This window comes from Papio anubis, chromosome 3, assembly GCF_008728515.1.
Source record: "Papio anubis isolate 15944 chromosome 3, Panubis1.0, whole genome shotgun sequence".
NCBI lineage: Eukaryota > Metazoa > Chordata > Mammalia > Primates > Cercopithecidae > Papio > Papio anubis.
In genome coordinates this window covers 123,044,013-123,069,570 of record NC_044978.1, presented here as the reverse complement: position 1 = coordinate 123,069,570, position 25,558 = coordinate 123,044,013, and the positions used below count along the sequence as shown (strand labels likewise).

General features: G+C 36.8%; 1 long non-coding RNA gene across 1 annotated transcript in view; it reads right to left on the bottom strand.

Moving 5' to 3' along the window:
- LOC103884377 overlaps window positions 1-25,558 on the bottom strand; it is a 349,506-nt gene that overhangs the window by 1,113 nt on the left and 322,835 nt on the right. Inside the window, exon 3 of the long non-coding RNA XR_002522050.2 lies at window positions 822-859. This is a non-coding gene — a long non-coding RNA (uncharacterized LOC103884377). The remainder of the gene's footprint in view (window positions 1-821; window positions 860-25,558) is intronic.

Here is a 25,558-nt window from a genome sequence, read left to right as displayed (position 1 = left end):
ATCATTTTTAAACCAGAAATCATATGTAGCTTTTTGATCTTCTAATAACCATGTGTATGTAAAGAACATATAAGGCTCATATTCTACCATATAAAAGAAGAAATCCTCAGCCAAAGCTAAAAATGCAGAACTTGTTACACGTAAGAACATTTTCCAACTTCTGAGTATGTCTGAATGGCTCTGGTTTTAGATTTTCCCCATGATTTAGAGATGTTTTTATTTTTCAAGGACAAATCATCTGTTCTCAAGACTGTTTTCTTTGTTTGTTTTCTGATGTCTTCCTAGATGCACAGTGTACTGAAATGTTGAGATACTACCTTCAGAGCAGAAAATAGATTCTCCCAATCATATCTTATCCTCTTATCCTCCAAAGCTCCCAATTTGCTCATGAAGTAACATGAAAGTTGATATAGATAAATACTGTGACCGTAATCCCAATTGGAAGCACACTCATCTCTTAAACAGTTCTGTCAACTGGGATTTATCTGCATGGAAGGCATATAAAGCATCGTTTACATAAATAACTTGGAGTTTTGAGTTGGACATATATCAGGGATGAGTAACTGCCCTGGAGTATACCTATTAAATCAATCACCAGGCTCAAACAATCAGAAAAGCATTGACTATAGCCATACAAAACTTGATCACAACATAATCTTCCTCTGCTTCTTGATGAGGTAACAAAATATGCTGTGTTCATTGAACAGCTGCTTTCATAAGGAGAGCAATAATGAAAAAAATCTCCCAGAACCTTCAGCACTTGCACATGAAAACAAGGTTTCCAGTGAGAAAATTAAAATGCCAACAAGATTTATACTTACCTATGCAGATGTCCTGTAGTCTTAAACATGTTGTCTTCCTTTTAAAATGTAAGAAACAGAGACAGTGTCATTTTTCAAAGTACTATTATTGAAAAATAAAAGTTATAACCATGATTTCTGTTATGGGCTGAATTTCGTCCCTCCCAAAATTCATGTGTGAACTTCTAATTCCTACTGTCTCAGAATGTCACTATTTGGACATAGCACCTTTAAAGAAATGATTAAGTTAAAATGAAGCCATTAGGATAGGCCCAAATCTGATTTGATTGGTGTCCTTATAATAAGAGGAGATTAGGACACTTATAACACCTAGAGAGAGAAGACTGTGTGAAGATACAGGGAGAAAATGGCCATCTGCAAACCAGGGAGAGAGGCCTTAGAAAATCAACTTGGCCAACACCTTGATCTCAGGCTTCTAGCATCCCAAACTGTGAGACTACATAATTCTGTCATTTAAGCCACACAGTCTGTGGTACTTTGTTATCACAGCCCTTACAAGCAAATACAATACAGTTCTCTTTCTTGTTTAAAGATAAATAAGGAAATGAAGATAGAAAGGCCCAATGTTAAGTCATCTGTAACTTGCTCAGACAAAATTCTGACACTTGGTGTAAACTTCCAGCTTTTCATTGATTCTATATGGAAATCAATGTTCCCCTAATTGCCTGAACTTAGGCCATGAATATTCTTCCATCATAACTTCTCTATTAAGAAGAGTGAAATGTCAGATAGTTAGTTAGAACAGGGCTTGCCAGACCTGCATAAAGCGAGCATGAAAGCATATTCCCCAGGAAAACATCTGATTTTACAAGTAAGTTAGCTCTGAAGAAGTAGATATGTAAGTGGTATATGCTAATTAATTTCAAAGGAGACGTAAAGAAGAGAAATGTACAAATTACTAGTAGAAAAAATGATGAAAACTAGATTTCTGAGGATCATTACGTTATACCATTCGAGACTCTTTTAATATACCTAGAAAATGAGGAAGAGGCCTGTTAGAGATCCTCTTATTAAAGAGGAGAAAGCTTTTTTCTCACCAAACATTCTATTCTTTTAAGTGTCCTTATAATAGATAATCAAATGATAAGATCACATCTTCTTGTTTCTATGTTCATAGGAAAAGCTTCCCCATCTCACTGCTTCCTATCAAATGAGAGCAGGAAGTGAAAAAAGCTTTTGTGAACAAGGACATCCCGCAGGTAAAACAAACATGTGCCAGCATGCTACCCAGATGCACAGCTTAGGAAGAAGGCCCTGTTCATTGAGCCATACTGGCTTTTCTAGAGAAATTGAACAATCTTTCAAATGATTTGTGAAATTTTAGGCACATAAAACTTCTAGATCTCAGAAACGTACTGATGATCGTACTGCCATGGCAGTCATGTTTTACTTTGTGAAATACGTGGAATATAACTTTGTAAAAGGCAGTATAGTATTAACAGCCTCGTTTCTCAAGATTTTTGGATAAATATTTAAGATCTATGTAAAGTATTTTACCTTAGTTATTAATCACCACTTTATTTGCATACATGGTGGGAGAAGAGCCTCTATCTGAAGATAAAGTCTCTCTATGGCCTAACCTGGTCATGTGTTAGTGGTGATCCAGAAAAGACATGGGTCAGTCCCAGCAGCATTCTCTACATGAACAACCAAAGAACATCCTGAGAAAGAATTCAGCCCATGAAGACAGGTGACTGCTCCTGTGACAGAGACATGAGGTACCACTGCCAATCTGGGACAGCTTCTTAGTGCAGCACGTGAGATGTGATGGGTAGAGAAAGAAATGTAGTCTCTTTATTCCTAGGATTATATTCACCTATGTCTGCTCCTTGCCACAGGAACCCTGGCCTCTCAATATGACTCCTTTTCACTGACAGAGTTCTTTTAATTTGCACCCAAACAGGTATAGCATACCCACGATATTAGGGCAAGGGGCTCAAGAGGGGTTCTCAAATCACTCTTACAGTCTGTCTGAAACCAGCACCGCCACCGTCACTAACTAGATTCAAGTGTTTCATTGGGTTTAATGCTCTCATACACATAATTTCTAGGTAGTGTGACCATATAAAAATCCCAAACGAGGATATTTTTGAGTATGAAATGGAGCAGTAAAAGTAGTTGAAGTTATATAATTTCTTTAAAATACACATATTAGACTTACAATTTAATATCGTTATTTCATTGGTTGTCCAATGAACTTTATTCATTGCTGAAAATATAAAAATATTCTTGCCAAAATATAAAACAAACATTTCTGTTATTAAAGTAAAATAAAAAATGTCTTTATATGAATTATTCGAACCTTTAAAAAAATGGGAAAGTTCTTTTTGGTTCACATACACATTCTTAATCATTTTCTTAGCCTGTACCTGTTTCTAACACTGTGTCACTGGCAATTTTCTGAAGAATTTATTTTGCAATGTTGTGCTGTTTTACATTTTTTAATAAAATTGCTTGCAATTTTCTTCAAATTTGTATTTTGTGATGAATACAGTTTAAATTGCTGACACTCAGTTGAATCTCCTCTGTAGACCATAATGTTTTTGACTGGGAAAACTACTATCTACAGATGCTGAGGTTCGTGATAAGATCAGAGAAAATTTGGCTAAATAAAGGATCTTCTCAATTCTAATTTTATTGAAATATGTAAACATCTCAGTCCAAATATGTTAACAATTAAAAGACGAAAGAGGTGCAAAAACAGAAAAACAAATGATGGTTGAAGAGCTGTCGAGCTGCCACTAAGAAAAGTATGCCACAGAGTAGAGGAAAAATAACAAAATGAATCAACATGAGTTTTTAAAAATTAGTAAAACAGTCATATATTTAAAACAAAAATGTGATATAAAGACGAAAGAGGTCAGAAAATGTGTGGAGACTTCTCTCTCAGTGAGGCCATCTAGGCTCATTAGAGACATTCTAATCATTTTGATCCTTAAGTGAAAAGGTCTGTGTTTTCAAACTCGTCCTTCTTTTGGTTCCTACGCCAATCTGCAAACTTATTCTCAGCAACTTTTAAACCTACCAAGGAGTCTGACAGAGTGGTAACGTCCATTACCCAAGTCAAAAGAATACCAATTACATTCTTCTCCCAAAACAAAAAGGGACGCATTATTGACTTAATTCTAGAAGGTTGCCCAAATGTTTTATCTCAGACCAAAGCCTATCTGCTCCAAGGAGCCTTCCTGTCTGAACAGCTAGCTACTTTCAAATGGCAATGTGTTCCTTTCCCATCTTCCCTTAAATTGAGTCCAGTTCACTAACTCTCCCACTATGTTACCTTCATCATCATTGTGAGTAATAAAGGTCAAGAAGAGCGGGTGTAGTGATGCGTACCTGTCGTCCCAGGCTTCCTTGGAGTTTGAGGCTGCAGTGATCATGATTATGCCACTGCACTCCAGCCTGAGTGACACAGCAAGACCCCTACTCAAAATAATGTAAAATAAAATAATAAATAAAGGCCAAGAAGAAATTATCAAATTTGCATCTGAAAATAAAGAAGAGTGACTTTGCCATGTTTTTCAGATGGTCCATGTTAGCAGTAAAAATTGACCTGTACATTTATCTTATGTTGTTTCCTTCCGAACTAGGATTGCTTTTTTGCATGCTTTTTGAAAATATTTATGTTGGAAGGTTTATATTTTTAAAAAGCCTTGAGAGAACAGGAATGAAAAGGGAAGGATGCCCAAATTAAAAAGTCAAGATGGCAAATATATTACTTTGCGCGTATATTTTAAGCAGCTGTGACAACAACAACAACAAAACCCTAACATTCAAAGGCTCAAACACAATCAAATTTTATTTATTTCTTATCTAATGATCCAGGGATGAGCATTTCCAGGCCAGTAGGGAAGCTCCTTCCCTATAGATATCTTGTTACTCTTCCATTTTCTCCAGTGTTCTTCTCTGTATTGGTTGAGGTTGGATTACACATACTAGTCCATGTTCCATTTTGTAAGAAGGGAAAAAGAGATTAAGTGGCAAGCAAGCAATTTCTTCTTTAAAGCATTTTACTTGGAAGTTACACATATCACTTTTATTATGAAGTAGTTGATGCTGTAGATATGAAATAAATGTGAGTATGTATACACAAATGTATATATGTATATAATGCAAATATACATATATAGAATAAAGATATATACATTACAGACACATATGTTTATACAGTCTCAGACAATGCAATGACACACAAAAAATGAGACTTTGTTATGAAGGATTTGGGTGTCTTTGTAGAAAACATATTTAAAATTTGTCGGGTTAATATTAGTCAGCAACTGCACATCCCTTTACATTTTGTCCTACCATCATTTTGATTATTTTATAGATTTTTACACTGGCAACCTAAAATTAACAAGAATAAGTCAGTGACATTTTCCTTGAATACTTATTGTGTAGAATTAATAATACCTTTCACAGAATAGAATACCAATACATTTGGGAAGATTGACAGAAGAAAAGAGAAGATATGATTTAGATCTTCCAAAGAGAAAAAAGATCTAGATCTTTTGTGAAAAATTCACAAAGTTATTAAAAGCAGAAATCTGTAATATAATTTCAATTTCTACTCTATGGTATCAATCTACATTAAAAGCGCGTATTTCAAAACAAAATTCCTCTGATGCCTTTGTATCCCATATACACATTTATACTCTCAAAATATTCCATGTCATTTCAAAAAATTATTTATGTATTTCTACTAATGCAGGACCAAATAAACCAACTCAATAGAATAAGAGGAAATTAGTTTGACCAGTCTTTTCTTTTTCTCTAGTTCTGCTATGGAAGCATTTTAGCATCTATTGTTTTTCAAAGAAATAGAAGATTCCTTAAAGTAAGACTGACTGCCTTCCATTCCAGACAAAATAACGTTAAACCTCTTTTAGAATACAGTAAATTGTAAAATAAAATTAGCTATTGTTGTAAAGGGTAACTTTGCCATGCAAAGACAAATTAAATTCAAGTATTTTTTGTGAGCTATTATAAAATGGAGTTGGCTCCTCCACACTCGGTCCCTCGAATAGCTGGAGCCCTTGTACTTGCTGGTCCCCTTGCTGGAGCCCTTCTGCTTTTCCACGGGTGTCCAGCTTTTATCACCACCATGTACAGAAGTATTTTTAACTTATTGTATTTTCTTCTTAAAGACCTTGAACTGAGGAGCTAGAAGTGGATTCTATCACCAAGAAACGAGCCCGAAGTAAAATCACTTCCTCTGGTTAATCCGCATTATAATTTATTTAATGCTGATAAACAGGATTTGACATATTATCGATCAGAAAATTGTATCAAAGAAATATATTTAACAGCATGAGGTAAATGCTAAGTGTCTCTTGGTTAGTATAGATGATCAATATTTTTAAAATACAGAGGTAGGAAAGATCATTTTGCACAGGACTATTCAAGGAACTCTTCATAGTGGAATGTAATAGAGATGGGCAGATTTCAACAAGGCAGAGAAGCAAGTGGAAAGAAAAATAAACTTGGAGGGGAGGACATTCTGATCAAATTCTTCAACCATCTTTCTTAAAACTTCTCCACAATAATATGAAATGTTTATTGAGTACTTACTCTGTGGCAGGCATTTTATAAACCTTATTTCATGTGAACTAAGAACACACTTTTAACTTGAGTGCCAAGATAATCTCCATTTTAGATATATGGATTCTGATGCATAGATCAGTTTGCTAATTCATTTAAGGTGACATAGCTAATAAATGGCAGGGACATGATGCAAACCCGTGTGTGACACTGGAATTCACATGCTTAACCACTGTAATATAAGGACATTCTTATTGCAAAGTCATGGAGTGCATCCCTTTCATCTCACTTCTACTATCAGTGATTACCTTTCAGGCCCTTATCATACCCAACATGAACTGCTATTACAACCTTCTTAAAGTATGGCTTCTCTCATTTTAATATCTGTCTCTCTAGCTTATCCTTCATAATGCCCACCTTATGTTCTGCTCATTCTTTCCCTATTCAAAACCTTTTAGAGGCTCCCAATGCATTAAAAATACACACACACTTAAATAACATCTTTTGATGCCCTCATATAACCCAATTTACTTTTCAACATTTTTGCCCTCCCTACTGCTCACTCTACTTCAGATCAGATTAATTTATCTACTTGCTTGTCTTTCCCATTAGGTTTCCATTACTTAAGGACAGAAGAAATGCCTTCTCTTCCTGCCCTCTATAGTTCTTAGCAAAATTCCAAACATACGGTGGACATTTATCAAATGTTTGTTTGTTTGAATCTTGCTGAATCGGCATGTTGTAAGCATAATGAGTAGTCTGTGTTGACTAAAGCAGATAAGATATGAAGGGAAGAAGCAATAGAAGTGCAGGGTAGGGGGGCCATATTGTGGGGACACATCAAAGATCAATGTCAGAAGTTGAGACTTTAACTTGAAATAGGCAACAAAATGTGCTTTGAGATGAAACATGTTAAAGTATATGGCAAGGTATAAAACCAAATTTCACTGTAATGTTCCCTCTGTTGCCATTCTTTCCTCCTACATACAAATGGTATGCATTTTGCCTAACACCTTAGGAAAATCATTGCCTACATCCTGTGAATGAAGCAGTTCTCAATGTTATTCCATGTCATTTTTACAAATTCTCAAGATAGTTCTACTTTTTCAGTGCCTGTGAATACTTGCCCCTATGAGCATCAATGTCTCCTTGAGAGGGTACAACAGATTGTCACTAGTATTATAAATGGGCATGTTAAAGCATGACATTTCCATCACCTGAAAGTGAATGGGGAAACCAAGCTGAACCAGGCCACAGCTCACTGGCAGTGGTGGCTGGTTCAGACATTCTAGCCCCTGTCACTTGCAGTGTCCATTGCTAACAAAATCATTCCTTAGATATTGTAGATATTGTAACATCAAGATGTTAGAGTTACCATCTCTTGAGGAAGCAGAATGTCCTGGTATCTACAATATGAGAACAGATTCCTCCTGGCTACTCTCCAGGTTAAGGTCACCATCCTAATATTGACGAAGTTGCTTCCTTTGAGATTCTTTATCCATAAAATGAGGAAACAATGCTTATATATGCTCTATCTCACAGTTTTTATTTTGGGGTTTTTGTTTGTTTCGAGTGGAGAAGAGGAAATGTCAACTGATATATAATAAATATCAAAAAACATTTAAAGTATAAACCAAGATTTGGTATAAAGAACTTTTTTTAATAATCAAATTCTGTAATTAGTCGGAGATATAAAGTCAAAACATAAGTACAACATTGGGGCCTTGATATTCTTATAAAGCCTTTTTAGCCTCTTTCTGCTGGACAAGTGATGGGTATACTATGAGAAGATAGCCTGATAGCCTCTGGAAACTTCCAAAGTCTTTCATCTTGTTGTTATGAAACTTCTCCGTCTTTCAGAAATGTAATGAGGTGACGTTATGTAGAGGAAAGGACTCAGGGTTGGGCATAAGCATCGTGAAGACTAGGCACTGGTGTGTAGAAAGTCTCAACTTCTCTATGCCTCAGTTTTCTTATTGGTAAAATATGGCAGTTAAGTAAAATCATTACAGGAGTCCTTTCCTGCTCTAAAATTTAGTGATTCTGTGATAGCAAATTTTCTCAAAATCAGTCTCACAAGTAAGAAAAATGTTGAATGTATATTTGGTGACAGTCTGACAGTATATCCATGGATTTTCTGTGTGTTCCATTGTTAGTTCTTAATAAAGATAAGTAAGATTTAGTCCTTGCTCTCAAGATGTTTATAACCTAGTAAGTAGAAAAAGACAAAGGCATTTACTATAAAGCAAAATATGATGAACTATTACTTGAATCCAAAGAGAAATAAAATATAGTCAGGTAAAATCAGTGGACAACGTGTTATTAAAGCCACTGGGCTCTAATAAAAATGAGCCACTGAGCTCATTTCACCCACTTGGAAAGTAGACTGCGCTCGGTTTATGCCACTGGTCTGGGTCTCATGCTTGCCAAGGGCGAGTCAGGCGTGGAACAGTGAGGGGTGTGTGAGCGAGTTTGGGGTCTGGCCACTGTGCACAGTCAGACACACCAACTGCTGTAGTAGGGTGGGAACTCCAGGTGCTGGCACTGGTTCTGGCTCTCTGCAAGGCCACAGCCAGACCAGCTGCACCACAAGCAGCTTCCACAGCTGCCACTAGGGGATGCGGTGCCACCTGGAATCTTGGAGATGCCAGGAACCACAGGACCCCAAAGAGGGAGTCACAGTCCCGGCTTGGGGAACTCCTAGGTCTGGGATCCCCAAAGGGCCACAACTCTTCTCTCCTTCTCTTCTCCCGCATCCTGGCAAGCAAGGGACATGCTTCAGGCATGTTCGTACTACTGCTCTTTTAGCCTTGCCATTCAATGGGTCCTGAGTTCTTGTCCTGTGACCAGGAAGAATGAGATATGCAGACAAGTGAAGGGTGAGCAAGACAAAGAGGAGCGTTACTGAGCAATAGAACAGCTCAGGGGAGACCTGCAGGGGGCAGCTCCTTTCTGCAGCCAGGGTGTCCGGATGAATGTTCAGCTCCTCGCAGAGAGGACAGCACCTCTCTTCAGGCAGGTAGTCCCAACAAGTGTTCAGCTCCCAGCAGAAAATGTAGCTCCTCTCTGCAGCTGGTCTTCCCATCATTTGCTCTGCTTTGGCTGAGCCCTGCGCTTTTATGGGCCTCAGTGGGGAGGAAGTACATGCTGACTGGTCCATGGGCAGCCATTGGTGGGCCCAGAAAAGGCACAACAAATTCCCACTGTGGTCTGCAGGACTGGCAGCCTGCCCCCCAGCCTTCAGGCCCTTCCTAGCCTGAAGGTAGGGCCTCAACGTGGACCCACCCCCTTCCACACATGAGCCTGTCTGCCTCCTGCTGCTGTCCATGGCACCCAGGCTGCCTGCACCAAGGGGCACCTGCAGGTCAGCGCCGAGCTGCCCTCAGACCCCTTTCAACTCCCCTCTCCACACCGCATGCTTATTGCCACCCAAAGTCTGGACGGGGCACAGGCATCAGGGGGCTGGCATGTCAGCAGTACTCCAAGTGAGTGCACACCTGGATGGGCTGTGACAGAACCTGGGCTTGGCCCCAACCCTGCTCTGAGATTGGAGCAGGCACCAGGAATAGGGAAAGGCAAGTCAGTGGGAGGAGACTCTGCCAAGCCGGAGGGGATGGGGGACCTTCCTGGGCTCCTGAGCATGCAAAGTGCAGAGATGCCCAGGTCCTGCATTTGGGAGGGCAGAGCTCTCACCCACTCCATGAAGTGTGCAGCAGCCCCAGCTCTACCTCCTCACAACCTGGGGCCGGGGCTCCAGGTCCTCGCCGTGGCCCTCTCTGCCCACTCCTGACCACACTGCTCCCCAACCAGTGAGTGGCTCAGCCTGGCTCCATCATAGTAGCCCCCAGGGCAGTGGGCTCCAGGGAGGCTCTCGCTTGTCCCTCATTCCCACCAGCTCTGTGGAGTGCAGCACCACTCCAGGCCCAGCTCTGTTCCTCCCCACACCCTCCCTGCAGCGGTGGCAGGCAACAGCGGCAATTGCATGGCCAGGGTGCAGAGCAGCAGAGGCTCTGGACCTGGGAGCAGGTCCTGCCTGGCCTCAGGAGGGTGGTGGCAGTGCAGTCCACTGCTTGGGGACACAGGGCACAGGGGACCCACTGCTGCCATTGATGATGTTCCCACAGCTGCTCCTGCTGCCACTGCCTGTGCCTCCCTGATGACAGCAGCTGCTCTGGATGGCTTGCCACTGCCATTAATTTAAGTCTTAAAGAATCAATAGCCTTAATCATAAATGGGGATTAGATGGGAATGAGAATTCAGGAGCACACAACAGCAAAGGAAAAACATTCAATGGTCTATGGGTGAGGATAAATGTTAAATCATAGGGCATTCTATGACAACACTGAGTAGTAGAATTTGGCATACTGGCCTCTGGCCGACAAGAACTAAGATAGGCTAGGACAAAGAAAAGAGAGCCTTCAATGCCAGACACAAGAGTTCAGAGGTAATGGGGGGTCCATGGTCAATTTTTGAGCAAGGGAATTAAAGAGAAGGTCAAAACTGTACTTGAAACTGAGTATCAGTTGAAGATTGAATGGTGAAATAATGAGGAGCTCTTACCCAGATAAGGAAGGCCAAGGTGTGAATCTGGCTGCAGAGGTGAGAACAGAAATAAAAGGAGGTACGTTCTAAAGCTTAATAAGTGCTCTGTTTTATAAATGTTCCGTAAGTGCCTAATAAGTTCTAGGCACTGGGTAAGGTGTGGGAATACAAAGATGAACAGAATATTGTCCTCTGTCAAGAATGGCTTATTGATTAAAAGGATGACTTCCAGAAGTTGAAGCTTGACTTCATAGTTTTAAGCTGTGTAACTCTGGACAAGTTGCTTACCTTCTTTGTGCCTTAATTTCCTTATGTGTAAAAAGGGGATCATTAGTAACATTCCTCAAAGTATTATGATGAAGATTAACTAGGTCAATGTAAGGCAAAAGATTTTCTGTCATATAATAAAGGATTCAATATATATTTGCTACGTCTACTTCCACACAGAATGAAGTAATTTCAGAAGGAAGAATTTGGTTTGGTGAAAGTAAGACATTTCAAATAGCAAAATAAAAGAAAAGGGATATCGTTTAAAAGTGGCAAGAATCCATTTATTAATATTAGTTTAGCTCAGGAATGAATACAAACAACTAGAGAGGTTTCACTTAATCTAATACTTTAAAGATATGTTATTTCTCAGAGGAAAAGAACTCTCAGAGCAGAAGAACAAATTATATATTTCATATTAAATCAATAAGAAGTTCACGGTTATAATAACTCAATCTGTTCTACACTACTTTATCAATGATGGAGATAGAAAATACTATGAGAAGCAAGATACTTTATCCTTGACTAGTTTTTCTAATCTGTCTTTTTAAATTGAACAACAAAGAGTTTTTTGCAATTGAAGAGTGTTTATACTACCCATTTAATGTCTAGCATTTTGAACATTTTCTCTCCTGCTTTTTTAAAGTAATACAATTTTTCAGTGTTTAGCACAGGGGATGTTATGGTTTGGGGGGATAAACCAACTCCTGAGGGTTTAAGTTTATCTACAAGTCCTTCCTTATGTGTCTAAAAGTAAACTCTGGACTACTGTTTCAAGTAGCATTATCAAAGCTGCTTTTGTGTGTTAGCATTTATTTTAGCTTTTGTTGTCAAAGATCATGCAGTTTTTTTTGTTTCTATTTATCAACCTGAATATCCCTTAGTCACCAATCTTTTCTGAAAGCCTGTAATCCTGAAACCAATTTCCTGAGCAAGATGGAGTTAAATAAAACACTCATTTTCTAGGACTTGGAACATTTGTCCTAATTTCACACCTTATGCTGCAGCTCAGTCAGTGCTTGAAAGGCAAAGCATGCAGCCAAAAAGCAAGTTCCAACGTCACCTCTTCTGTTGCATTGCACCTTTGACCCCTAAGACAGAATAAGATGCGCTAACATGCCTCTTTGCTTTACAGTGAAGCACTATTTGGATTATGTCAAAATCAGAGACCTGAAGAAAGATGCCTAATTTACATGCAAACCCTGTTTCAAACCTTGTCTACTATATTCTTTCTGAGCCCCTTTATTGTTTCAAAAATAATTCTCAAAGTCGCTTCAGTAATGGAAAGCAATTTATTCACACAGCAAATATTTATTAAACACCTACTATATCCATATCACTGAAATCACTATAGTATGGGGTGAGGGAATGGGGATAAACTATAGGCGTAAATTATATAAAAATAGGCAATAAGAAGGTTTTTCCTTGAAGAGTTCAGAATCTAGTTGAAAATATAAATAAGAGTATACAAATTGTATTATTAGAAAACTATAGATCATCATTTTTCAGTTTTACCTTCATGCCTATTTTCAGATGTACAGAAATGCTTACAGATATTTAAATTTAAAATCCTCTTTCATCAAAGATAGAAAGTAATGTTTAATTTATTTACAATAAACTGGATAAAAGAACCTTAGAGAGTGATTTGAACAAAACCACCAGATAGAAACAAAAGACAGGAATCTTTCCTAGCAAATATTAGAAATGTCAAAGATTAAATGAAATTGATTTTAATAAACAGTGATTAGTTTCTAATTTGCATTTAAACATATTCATAAACATTGCCTTTTATGATTGTCAAAATTTTATTTGGATATGCATTGTCTCTATCCTCATTTAGCAATGTGTATATAAACTTCTATTTCTTTCCCAATCACTGATGTAGGAAAATCAGTATGTGCCCTCCACAAACATTGGTTAATTGTTTGAATCTAGTTTTCGCAGTTAGATTCTTCTTTACCCTGTATTTCTGTTCCTTGATTGTAGGGTAAATTCAAAGGGAGACCATGTGGTAATGAGTCCAAAGGGCTTATGAGTCATAGGCTAAAACCTTAGCAACGTGGCAGATGAGTTGTGCTTAAAATGTATAAATGGGCTCAGCATTGATGTATTATGGAACCCATATCTGGAATTTCTACTTTGTCTTAGTCCACTTTGTCCTATTACAACAGAATACCACAGACTGAGTGATTTATAAATAAAACAATTTTATTTCTCACAGTTATGGAGGCCAGGAAGTTCAATATCAAGGTGATGGCATCTGGCAAGGGCCTTCTTGCTGCATCATCCCATGAAGGTGAGAAGGTAAGAGAGGGTTTGAGAGCAATGAGGACAAAGGGTCCAACTCATCATTTTATCAGGAAACCACTCCTGAGATAACTAATCCATTCCTGAGATAATGGCATTAATCCATTCAGGAGGGCAGAGATGTCATGATCTAATCCCCTCTGAAAGGTCCCACCTCTTAACACTGCTGCACTGGGAATTTAGTTTTCAACACATGAATTTTGGGAGACACATTTAAACCATACCATACGTTTAAAAAGGAAGTTTGTGGAGGAGAGAAAAATGGACTAGTTGGTCATTCGATTTCTCACTTGTTCATTACCATATTCTCATTAGATTGAGTTTAATTCATTTTATATATTTTCTGGGTTGACCATGTAAACATAACTAGCACAGTGGTTAAGAACATGGACTTGAACCAAATTTGCCAAGTTTGAACTATGCTTCTACCATACAAGCTTGAATAATTTTCTTCCATTTTGTCTTCATTTTCCTTATCTGTATGATTAAAATAATGGTATCAACTTCCAAATGCTTTTAGGGAAATTAATTGAATTGATATAGGTAAAGTTTTTAAAGCAGTGTCTGTCCATTTTAAGCATCTCTAAGATTTTGCCATTACTATATTGTTATTCCTTAAAATAATATTGGGATTCTTTACTGTAACTTTTTGCTTCACATACGATTTTAGTAGAGCCAAGAAAAGTTGGCAGCACCAAATGAGGGAAGAGCAGAGTCTTTCCCTTTGTTTTTAAACACTAAGGTAACCATTTTTTAAAATATCTAATTTCTGTGACATGACCAGTCACCAAAGTTTCTCTTTCCTGTGGTTCAAATGAGGTCTACTTCAGTAATCACAATTTAGCAAGAAGTCAACAGAGGGAATGCAAAACACAGTGTTAAAAAACACTTTCACTCTTATTTATACAACAGTTTATATTGAGTGTTAATATTTAAATTCTTTTAAAAATGATACTTTATTTCATCAATATAGACAACAAATATAATTTCTTGTGTCTATTTAAAAAGAAGACAAAGAGTAGATAAGCAGAGAAATTTAACACTCCTCTGAAATCTAAACATAGCATCTTTTTAATCAAAAACAACAGGTTAATCCTGGCTTTGGAATCAGAGAAATCATATTAAAATGCATACAGTGTGATTCATTCAAAACCTGAATATAGCAACATATAATCCTATAAAGCCACAGAGATTTTTAGATCAAAGCAAAAAAGGTAAATCAAACCTGAAATGAATGGATTAACAGAAATGGGAGCGTTACTGTAATATCCCTTTGTATTGAGTAACAGAGAAGCAGATTTTGTCAAATCTTGCTTTCTAATTCCCATCTGGAAAAGCCTTCCTCTGGAAATGAACAGGTTTGAAGGAATGCCTTTGACATCTGTAAAGTTAAAAAGCATCAATAATTGGAATGGGCTTAATCCCTCATTCAACAGCAGGTACTTTATACACAATCATAAGAAGTGATGAAAGTCAGGCACAGATGTACAAATTGTTAGATTTAATCAGATTGGTCCTCTACCCCTGGTTTAGTCTATTCTGTTTTAGCTTCTGCTTAACCTGAGTTAATGGAAGGAAATGGTCATATATGTAAGGAACAAATCCAGGTCAAAAATCAGTTTGGAGATGTCCGGTGACAAGTGAGTTTAACCCATGAACCACCAGATATAGGAAGTTTTCATTAATAGTTCTTTGTGTATCATCATTCATACTAGTCTATATTAAACTGATTCTGTGAAAAGGGCCTCGTGTTTGCTCCTCTGAGATTCTGCAATAAGAAGAGGCTGTGTGTCAAAGAGACACAATAGTGAGTGGTAGGGGCAAAATAAACAGAGGAAATAGACCTGAGACTTAGGGGTTGACACCACCAACTGTTTCTGATGTCTAAAATATTTATTGGAGCAGCACACACATTTAGATGCTCTGAAATTTATTCTGTTTTCACAGTTCCAGCTGCTAAGTAGTCATCTCTCTTTCCAAATAGTGGTATGGAGATGGAGAAAAGAAGATGAAATTTGTAACTGCACAATCAAATTACAGTATAGATTTAACTAGAAATTGATTAAAAAATGTATGCTTATCTACCAACATCTCAAATTTTGGGGAAGCATTTTTATTTCAATTATTTACTATTACTATGTCCTATTGGAAGTCTAAAGAAAAACTTGAAAATAGTCTATTATATGTTTCATCAGAACCTCTAAGCATATTATTGCCTGCTAGATTCTTTTTTATTTTATATTTATTTTTTGTTTTTTATTTATTATATTGTTTGTTTTTTGAGATGGAGTTTCACTCTTGCTGCCCAGGCTGGAGTGCATTGGGGTGATCTCGGCTGACCGCAACTTCTGCCTTCTGGGTTCAAGTGATTCTCCTGCCTCAGCCACCTGAGTAGCTGGGATTATGGGCATGCACCACCATGCCCAGCTAATTTTGTATTTTTAGTACAGACGGGGTTTCTCCATGTTGGTCAGGCTGGTCTCAAACACCTGACCTCAGGTGATCCGCCCGCCTCAGCCTCCCAAAGTGTTGGGATTACAGGCATGAGCCACCACACCGGGCCCAATTCTTTTTTATTTTTAATTTTGATACAGGGTCTCACTCTGCTCACACTGGAGTAGAGATGCACCATCATAGTTCACTTCAGCTTCGATCTCTTGGGCTGAAGTGATCCTCCTGCCTCAGACTCCCTAGTAAGTGGGACTACAGGCACACACCACCATGCCCAGCTGATTTTTGTGTTTTTTATAGAGATGGGGTCTCAATATGTTGCCCAGGCTGGTTCCTAACTCCTGGTCTTAAGCAATCCTCTCATCTCAGCCTCCCAAAGTGCTGGGATTATAGGCGTAAACCACCGTACCTGGCCCAGATTCTTTATATGATGCTGTACATGCTCTTGTAAAATAAACCAAAAACTTGGATAATAAATTATATAAGAACTAATACTACTAGAAATGGTACTATTTTATTTTGTTTCCCCATTTGTAGTAAAACTCTTTTTTTCAAACTCAGTAATATATGTGAATGTGCTTTTAATTTCTAACATGCCATATTGTACATACATATTAGCCATCAGTATTCTCGTACTTCCACAATGATAGAAACATCTTAAAATCAGGAATTTAATAGTCAAATAGAGATTTACATTCAGAGAAAAGAAAAATACCCTTTTCAGTTTTGTCTCATTTTCATGCAAATAATTTTTGTTCTTATTCCTCCATCTTCATTAAATCTTAATTTCAGTATAAAAAATCTGCAAACTCCATATGCAGCAAGTTCTCTCCCTCTTCTGACCTCAATCATACACAAAACTTTAAAACAGAATTATTTCTTACCATATGGGATCTGAGACTAAGATCAAACCGAACCTAGACAAATGCCATGCAGCAAGTTGACAACTGTTCCTGGAGTCCTGGGCAATGCCTGGGAGAGTGCCTGCCAGGGCCTACTGTTTTCAAACGAGTTTCATTTCTCTAACAATTTAAATCTGCCAAGAAGAAACCGAGACAATCAAGCTTCGTGCCAAAAAGCCCCAAGCTTAAGCGAGAGATGTATCCTCTCTTTAGCCTGCTGATGAGAGAGAGAGCAGAGGGAGAGGAAAGGATAAAGATTCATAATGAGTAGGACAGAGGCTCATATGCTTTTGGAATGCCACAACAGGACAATTTCTGGCCCTAATGATGTTACTTTGTTGAGCTTCATATCTGGAATACAGCACATCCTTTTCCTTTTTCTGTTCTAAGTTCCATTACATTTGGGATCGAGTATTATCTATGCCATATCTTCCTTCCATTTCCCCATCTTAACCCTTCCACAACTATGTCACCAGAGAAACATCCCACTATAGAGGCTCCTGGTTCAGTTTTGAACATAAGAGTCTTGGGACCAAGGAAACCTTCCCAGAGAGACCCAACATTCTCTGCTGTCAGTTTCCCGGCCCTTTGCTTCTTTATATCACCTCAAATTCACCTTCAAAACGGAAGTAAACAAGAAAGTCAGAATGTCTATCATATGGACTACAATTTGTGAGAAAAGGAGAGCAAAAGAGAGGGCCTGGTGGTCGCTTTCTACAAGAGCCATATGCACTGAGAACGGCTGAGAACCTCCTCTGCCAACCTAGCAGCAGCCTTCCTAACACCTTGTGTTTGAGAAATGAGAGACCTACTGTTTATTATCACAGGTCCAGGTGGTAAAAATCCAAAGTTTATCCAAGCAGATATCTTCAATCGTAATACCAAATGACAATAAATTGAGGTAAAATGTTCATGTTGTAAATATACAAATGAGCTACACTGTGTACTATTTTGAGGTACAACATTTTCAGAACTACAAATTTATGATCCTTCTAGTAGCTGAAATGTAATCTTTTGAATCATACTGTTCTGGATTCAAATCCCAGCTTCCCACCAACTAGCTGTGTGACTGAGCAATTTATTTATAAATTGTCTGAGTTCTGGCTTTTTCTTCACAAGGAACATCAGAAACATATTCCACAGGGTAATTTTGTGAGGATAAAAAAATGAGATAATTGATGTAAAGCACATAGAACTATTGCAAAGTTATCACTGGTGCATGGTAAGCACTCAGTAAATAATAGCTATTAGTAGTTTTCAATTTGGGTTAAATGTATGATGTTAAATGAATTTGCTTACTTTGGCCTTAAGACAATCACTGTGAATATTTTGCTTTTGAAATTGTTTTCAGATTTTTCTCTCAATTGTCTTCCATTTATCCTGAAAACATCAATTACTTATGACATAATATCAGAGTCATGTAGAAGGCAGATTAGAAAGAAGAGCTTTAAAATCACAGCCGAGAGGGAATTTGAAATTGACATTGTGTTGGGAGTAAACTGCCACACCTTTCTGGAGGACAATTTGGCAATGTCTGTCAAAGCAATCAGAATTTCATTTCTAGGGATGTGCCAAAGGGCATTATGAAGATAAAGCTCTAAGTGACATCCATTGCAATTTTTTAAAAATTAAAAACCATTTGTATGTCCCTTGATGGAAGATTGTTTAAATATATTATGATACATCATACCAGTGGAATGTTATGTAGCCATTAAAAATATCGTAGAAAAATATTGAATGACATAAAGAATAATCACTTAATAAGTGAAAAAGTATACAAACACAATATTACAGTATCCTGTTTTTCATAGAGAAAAAGTCTTCAGAGGATATGCACCAACATATTAACATCTTATATCAGCACGGTAGGATTATGAATGATTTTATTTTAAGGTTTCTGTTCTTGATTTTCTGAAATTTAAATGATTCCTTGAACAAACATGTATTGGTTAGTAATTTTTAAATAATATAAATAAGTTTACTTGAGTTTTAAATTTTGCTATTTCATTGAAAATTCAGAAATGTAAATAATGATGTCTATAAAGCCAAGCATAAATCCACACACAAATTTATCCACACTTATTTATTCATATTTTCTCTAAAATGCCAGTATATTGACATATATTATGTTTGCATACACAAGCATAGTAACAGATGAAAAATTCCTACCAATTTCTCATAGAAAATCTGTGTATTTCTTCAAATATTCATTTAAATCCCAATTTAAAGCTGTATTTAAGAAATAGTTGCAGAATATCTTTTAATGCCTCTTCCTTGTAAAGTCTTCAAATGCTGCTGCCCTTGCATAATAATTTTTTTCTTACAACATATTAATTATTATTCCGGCACCTCTGGCCTACTCATGAAATCAATGAAGTGTGAAATGCCTCTGTGCAGAGTAATATTTCATATTTGGTACTTTATGTATTAATTACTTTTCTGTTTCTGCTAATACAGTCTGGGGGAAAAAACACCCCATTCTGCAATGAGGTGTCAGTGGGGAAAGAAGGAAAACAGCAAACAATAATTCCAATTTGCTGACCTATCGAAAGCTGCTAAGAGAAGAAGGAGAATCTTCTGCACCAGTTCCCTCTGTTGAGAGTGTCTCTGTCCGTAAGCCTGCTGCTTAGCAAGCGAGGGGCTTTCTCATAGTGGAGCCTGGCTGTCTTGTGTTTAAAATAACAGATGTGAGGTTTGAGAAGCAAGCCACTCCAGTCACACCTCATTGTTTTGAGCCTGACATACAAAATAAAATCCAAAATCCAAAGTTCAACTCAATGTCAACCAAAGATGGAATACAGAGTGCAATTCAAATATTTAACAATTTACCAAATTATAATCTGCAAAGAGAAAAAATGTGGGAAAATGCTAGTCTATTAAGATTCTATTTAGTTGCCACTTCAGCTGTCCAACAGTTAAAACATAAATCAGTTTGAGAATCTGAAAGCAGCAGTTTTAATCCTGAATTCTAAGGGTGCGTGCTTTCTCTCTCTCTCTCTCTCTCTCTCTCCCTCTTTCTCTTACTCACACACAGACAGACACACATGCCAGTCATTCAGCCTGAACAGAATAATTCAGGTGTGACATTTCTTGATTCAAGAGCTGTGTTAAGCAGTTATAAAGCTGCTGTAATTTACAGCAAATAATAAAGCTAACCTGAGAGACCTCAGCCTCAATTTGCTAAAACTTATTACACCTCATTGGCCACTGAATAGCCAAAAGAAGAAAAAAGAAAAAAAGAAAACTTACCTGAATAAGAGACTTGACAAGTATTAGCCTGGTGAGAAATGATTGGCTTAAAATTGCTCTGGCTACATCGATAGGTTCAGATTAACACTATTTATGATGTTATGATTTCCTATTTCCTGAGTTATGTCAAAGCCAAAGGAGCTACTGGAACTATACTAATGAGTCGATAGATGTTTTCAGATGTCTGTTTGACTCCTGAGTCTAATTAAATGTCTTAATATGACATATGTGGTTCTCCACTGAATATCCCAGTTGTGGAATTAATATGTTACAAAAATACATATACACAATTATCTCAAACTACAGTGAGTCTGAGGCTATAAATATAGCAATTAAATTGAATTCACTAACATAGCACTTTGTAAAGTGCTATAAACATGCTAAATAAATGACCAAGAATGTGTGACTATTAATAACTAGCCTCTTGTTAATGACACCTCAAAGCCTTGTGAAGGAGAGTGCACTGCTTGAGTTTTGTACTATACCATCTTCAATCCATATTTTTCATAAGAATTTTTTTTTGTAGCAACATGTATTCCCATGTACCAAAATGTTTTGGGGGTGATGCAAAAGATGGAGGTAAAGAACTCATGGGCAAAATGTTATAATGTCAAAGAAAAGTAACAAATGGCTGCTTTACCCTAAATTAACAACCCAGTCCAAAATAATTCTAACAGTCTCAGAAGTTATTCTATAATGGTAAATTTGGTGAGGTGAAATATTTACCCACAACTTTCCAAACCTTCCATTATGTATTAGCAGATATATAATACATACTCTTTATAGTACAAATCCCTCATTGACAGTGATTACTATACTCGAAAAGAAATAAAAATTTAAAAAGTTATTTGAGTGAGTCACAGCATTTTTACACGTGTACCAATCAATTGTAATCTCATGTGACTGGAGATTCTCAGATCTGATAACTTTCTAAAATATGATTCAGATATTAAAAATTACATTCATGACTAAAGAAGTAGGAGACATTCAAATATATTAAACACAAATCTATAACACATATACTTTGAAACATCTATAAACACTTTCTTTAAGAAACATGTAGAATAAACAAGGCATACATCCCTTCACCTTATTCGCCCACCTCACCCTCATTGCTCGTGTTCATTATCAAGAGGTTGGTGTGTATTTGCTTTCTATTTTAGATTGCTTACTGTGTCACAATTTGTATACTGGTACAGTTTATTCATTTATTAAAAAATCAAGTGTGTATATTAGGATGATTTTAAGTAAGTTTAAAAGTAATCATTTCTAGCTATTGTGGGTTTGTAGAATTCTCTTAAATTTAGTTGATCTGAGGATTATTAAAGAAAATGAGCAACATATGTTCTGCTTAGAACACAGACAGTACAATTTCAGAGTAAAATCAGAAGACTGTTGAATAGAAAGAGGACAAAGGTTAATGTCGGGAAGCAGAAATCATTTCTCATAAACCATTGGCTTATAAAAATAAAATGCTTATCCCTTTCTTTTGTTCAAGGTGTAATTTTCCATCCTTGATACTACCCATGGCAGTTATATAATACACTGTTGGGAGAAAAAAATGGAATATTTGAATGCCCAAGGATGCATGCAGTATCATTCTACCAAAGCTTCCAACACTGAAGTGTTTGTATTATTAACACCCTCTAAAATTTACTATAGTGACTAATTTGCTATAGTCACTGGACAGAAATCATGTAGCATGATTTACACTACTACAAAATCTTTACTAACTTGGGCACCGTAAATTTGATCATTTAATAATTTAGTACTAAATCTCTTCTTTTAATGAAAGGAGAGTGATCATGATTATTATTAATGCTATTTTTAGTTAGTTTTAAATTATGCCATTATGATAAAACATTCTACTTAATTTAATATTTCAACTCAAAATTAATTTCCAAAGTCTTTAACTCTAGTCAGTCTGCATAATTACAAGGTATTGTAATACTCTTGCAATTGAATTTCAAAAGTGCATTTAACAATAGGGAATGTTAAGTGAATACCTTATTTAGGTATTGCAGCTTAGAGTTGCTCTTGATTTTTCAGACTTCCAACAGACAGCATTCTAAATCAGAAATTAATTTTTTAATTTTTGAAGAAAAGTTAACAATAGACAAAGCCATTTATATCCATTTCTGATAAAAGCACTGCATGGTTGTAAAGTACTGTGATGAATATTCTGTGTGTGTTCTTTCAGAACAGTGCTTTTGAAAAATAAACAACAGTTAACATGTCACCTCAGAATGCTCTCATGTGCCACCTTCATCCAATTTATGGCATCTGATAAATAGAAAAGTGAATTTCGACATTTTGTTGAAAGCAGTAATTATTTCACATGCTGACAGGTGTTAGTGTAAAAGCAACTTGCAACTTAAGACCACCATCTACTGGTTTTGTCCAATGCTGCAAAAGCTACAGTGTAATATCTAACTGATTGATTTTAAATGCACCCCACTAAAGAATCTACCAACACTCTTTCAAAAAATTTGCTAAATTAGTCACCTACCTCCTAACCAATACTTTAATGTTCAGTATGCACATTCTTAACGACCTCAATCATTCTTCAAGACATCAATCATTCTTCAAGAAACAACAATAACTAGAATCTGTTATGCTAGAGGTTGTTAACCTATGATGACTAATGGTAGATTTTTAAAAAATAATCAACCTGATACTCTTGAATCAGATTTGAGTGATAGACATGGATGTCCAAATTTATGTTCTACCTCAGAAGAAGATACCCTATGACAGTCAAGATTCAAGAACTAAATAGAAAAACATTTTGTTGATGAGACTCCTTTATACTGATTCATATTGCCTTCCATTACTCCAGAGCCATGGTTAAGCACTGACTTTGGTGGGATACTATAGCCCTGAAAGGGACATGGGATTGTTTCTTAGGGTCACAACCTCTGTAGAGCCTTTCAAATTAATATGATAGTAATTTACAGAGTTGAATAAAAGTTGAGCTAAATTTCTCAAGAGTTTGCTGCCTTAGGACTGTTGCCTCCCGCTGGACTTTTGTTTCTGGGTTTAGAGACAAAGCATTGCATTTATGAAAGTTTTGTTTCTTTCATGTACTGCCCCATCTATCCTGAAAATATGTAATTTCTTGTTTTCCAAGTTCCTCAAATCACTTCATTCATTCATTCAACAAATATTTGTTAAAAGCCCTAAGCTCTGTGGCAGGTAATAGGGATGGATAGGTAAGGAAAAAATATAATTCCAATTAACATGACAGGATTAAATATATTTATTTATTTATATGTTCTGTGGTTCCACAAAGAATTAAAGTATACCACTACAACCAATTTTCTAGAACAGATATTTTTAAAAACTTTTCAAATTTTGCAAAATGTTATATCCCCTTCCCCAACTTCTACCACTTGAATGATATGCATAGATATTGAAATCACTTTTTATCACAGACAGATAAAGTGACTATACAGCTCTTCCAAGGCCTCTGCTTCTCTATATATGTTTGAAGTTAGCATATACCCTTAGAGATTTTGTGTTGGTGTGTGTGATTTGTTCCATTATTTTCTTAGTTACCCAGACTTGAAATTCTGCCTTTGCTTTTCTGATTAAAATAGAAGCAAACACACAGAAATTCCCTCATCTTACCAACACAAAATATACCAATCTACCTGCATTGCTACCTGTAATCTCTACCTTTCTTGCTGTTTCAATAAAAGATGTGGTCCTCTTATCAAAACCCAGATCTCCTCTGTACACTCCACCACTTTCCAGCCTTCTAAAAAAAGTTACCTTCTGTAATTATGACATTATTAACTTTTCTTCCTCTATTTGATCATTTTCATTAGCATTAAAAAACCTGTAGGTTTGTGCATTAAAAAAGAAAAAACTTCTTGACATTTTACTCACTGCTATCCCTTTATACTACACCCTTCACGGTGAAAATTCTTGACAAGGTTGTCTATGGTCTCTTCTCCATTGCATTACCTTCTATTTTCTCCTCAACTAATTCCTGTAGGCTTTCTGACTCACCTTCCACTGAGATTGCACATTGAGATCACCAATGATTTGTGTGTTTTCAAATCCAACAGTAACACTTTTGCTTTTATATTTAGAGACTTCTCAGCAGCATTGGTCATAGTGAACCCTTCTGTCCTCAAAAGGCTCTCTGAGTTTGGCTCTCAGATACTTCACTCTACTTCCTCCATCCTTACTGGCCATTCCTCTGCTGGCTCATTCTCTGCTAGATTTGAAATATTGGAAAGCCTCAGAGTTTGTAGCTGGAGATCCTTTTCTTCTTTATTCTACACTCTCTCACTAGGCAATTTCATCCAGTTCCATGGAATTAAAGAATTCCCTATTTCCAGTGATGTGAAACTTATTTCTCTAGCCTTGAACCTCACCTGAAATAGGCTTTTAGAATCCAATTGACCTCTTGACATTTCCACTGGAATTTCTAATATGCAACTCAACTCATTAACGTGCCTCAAACAAAACTTCGGAGATTTACGAAACTTATCTTTCTCCTTGGTTTTTTAAACAATCATCAATACATCACAATCTATCTGTTTGCTCTAGGAAATTTATTACTATATCCCAATCTATCTAGTTGATCTAGGAAACATTTAGAAAACCTTTCCTTCTCTCTCTTTGCTATATCTAACCCATCAGCAAGTCTTGTCAATTTACCTCTGAAATATTTCCATGAACTCCATCTCAATAGCTACAAACTGGACTTCTACTATTGTCTCCTAACATATTTCATGGCTTCTACTCCTGTCATGCTATAATTCCTTTTTCACACGTTGGCCAGAGTGACTTTTTTAAAAAACAGAATTTATACTATGTAATTGTTCTATTTAAACCTTCCAAATTAAAACCTCTAAGCCTGTCATCCAGCATCTTGTATAATGTGGGCTATGTTTACTTCTCTGCCTTCACCTCTTTATACTCTTTTCCCATTACATCCCAGACACACTTGCCTAACTTGGGTCCTTCAAGCAAGCCAAGCATGCCACTCATTCTTTTCTTGGGGCTTTGTGCTTGCTGGTCCCCCTGCCAGGACTCTTTGTCCCTAGATCTTTAGAAGGCTGGTTAATTCCCATCATTCAGGTCATTGAAAGAAGTTTTGTTTCTTTCATGATAGTACCACACATCCTGGAAAAATGTAATTTCTTGCTTTTCAAGTTCCTCAAATCACTTCATTCACTCATTCAGCAAATATTTGTTAAAGGGCCTAGAGCTTGTCCAACCCACCTTATTTTGTTGTTGTTGTTCTGTTTTGTTTTGTTTTAGGCTTTTAGAAGTCTGCAGCCATGGTGTTTAGTTTCTGTCTCTCTGAGGAAGGAGCTTTATTGGCCTAATCAGGAACAGAAACTAAGAACCCATGACTGTATTCTCTCCCTTGGACAGCCTGATAGGTTCTGTGGCAGATAATAGGGATATAATTCCTCATTGTGTACATGCTAATTCCTTAGAGTCAGAGAGGCCTTCCTTGAGTAC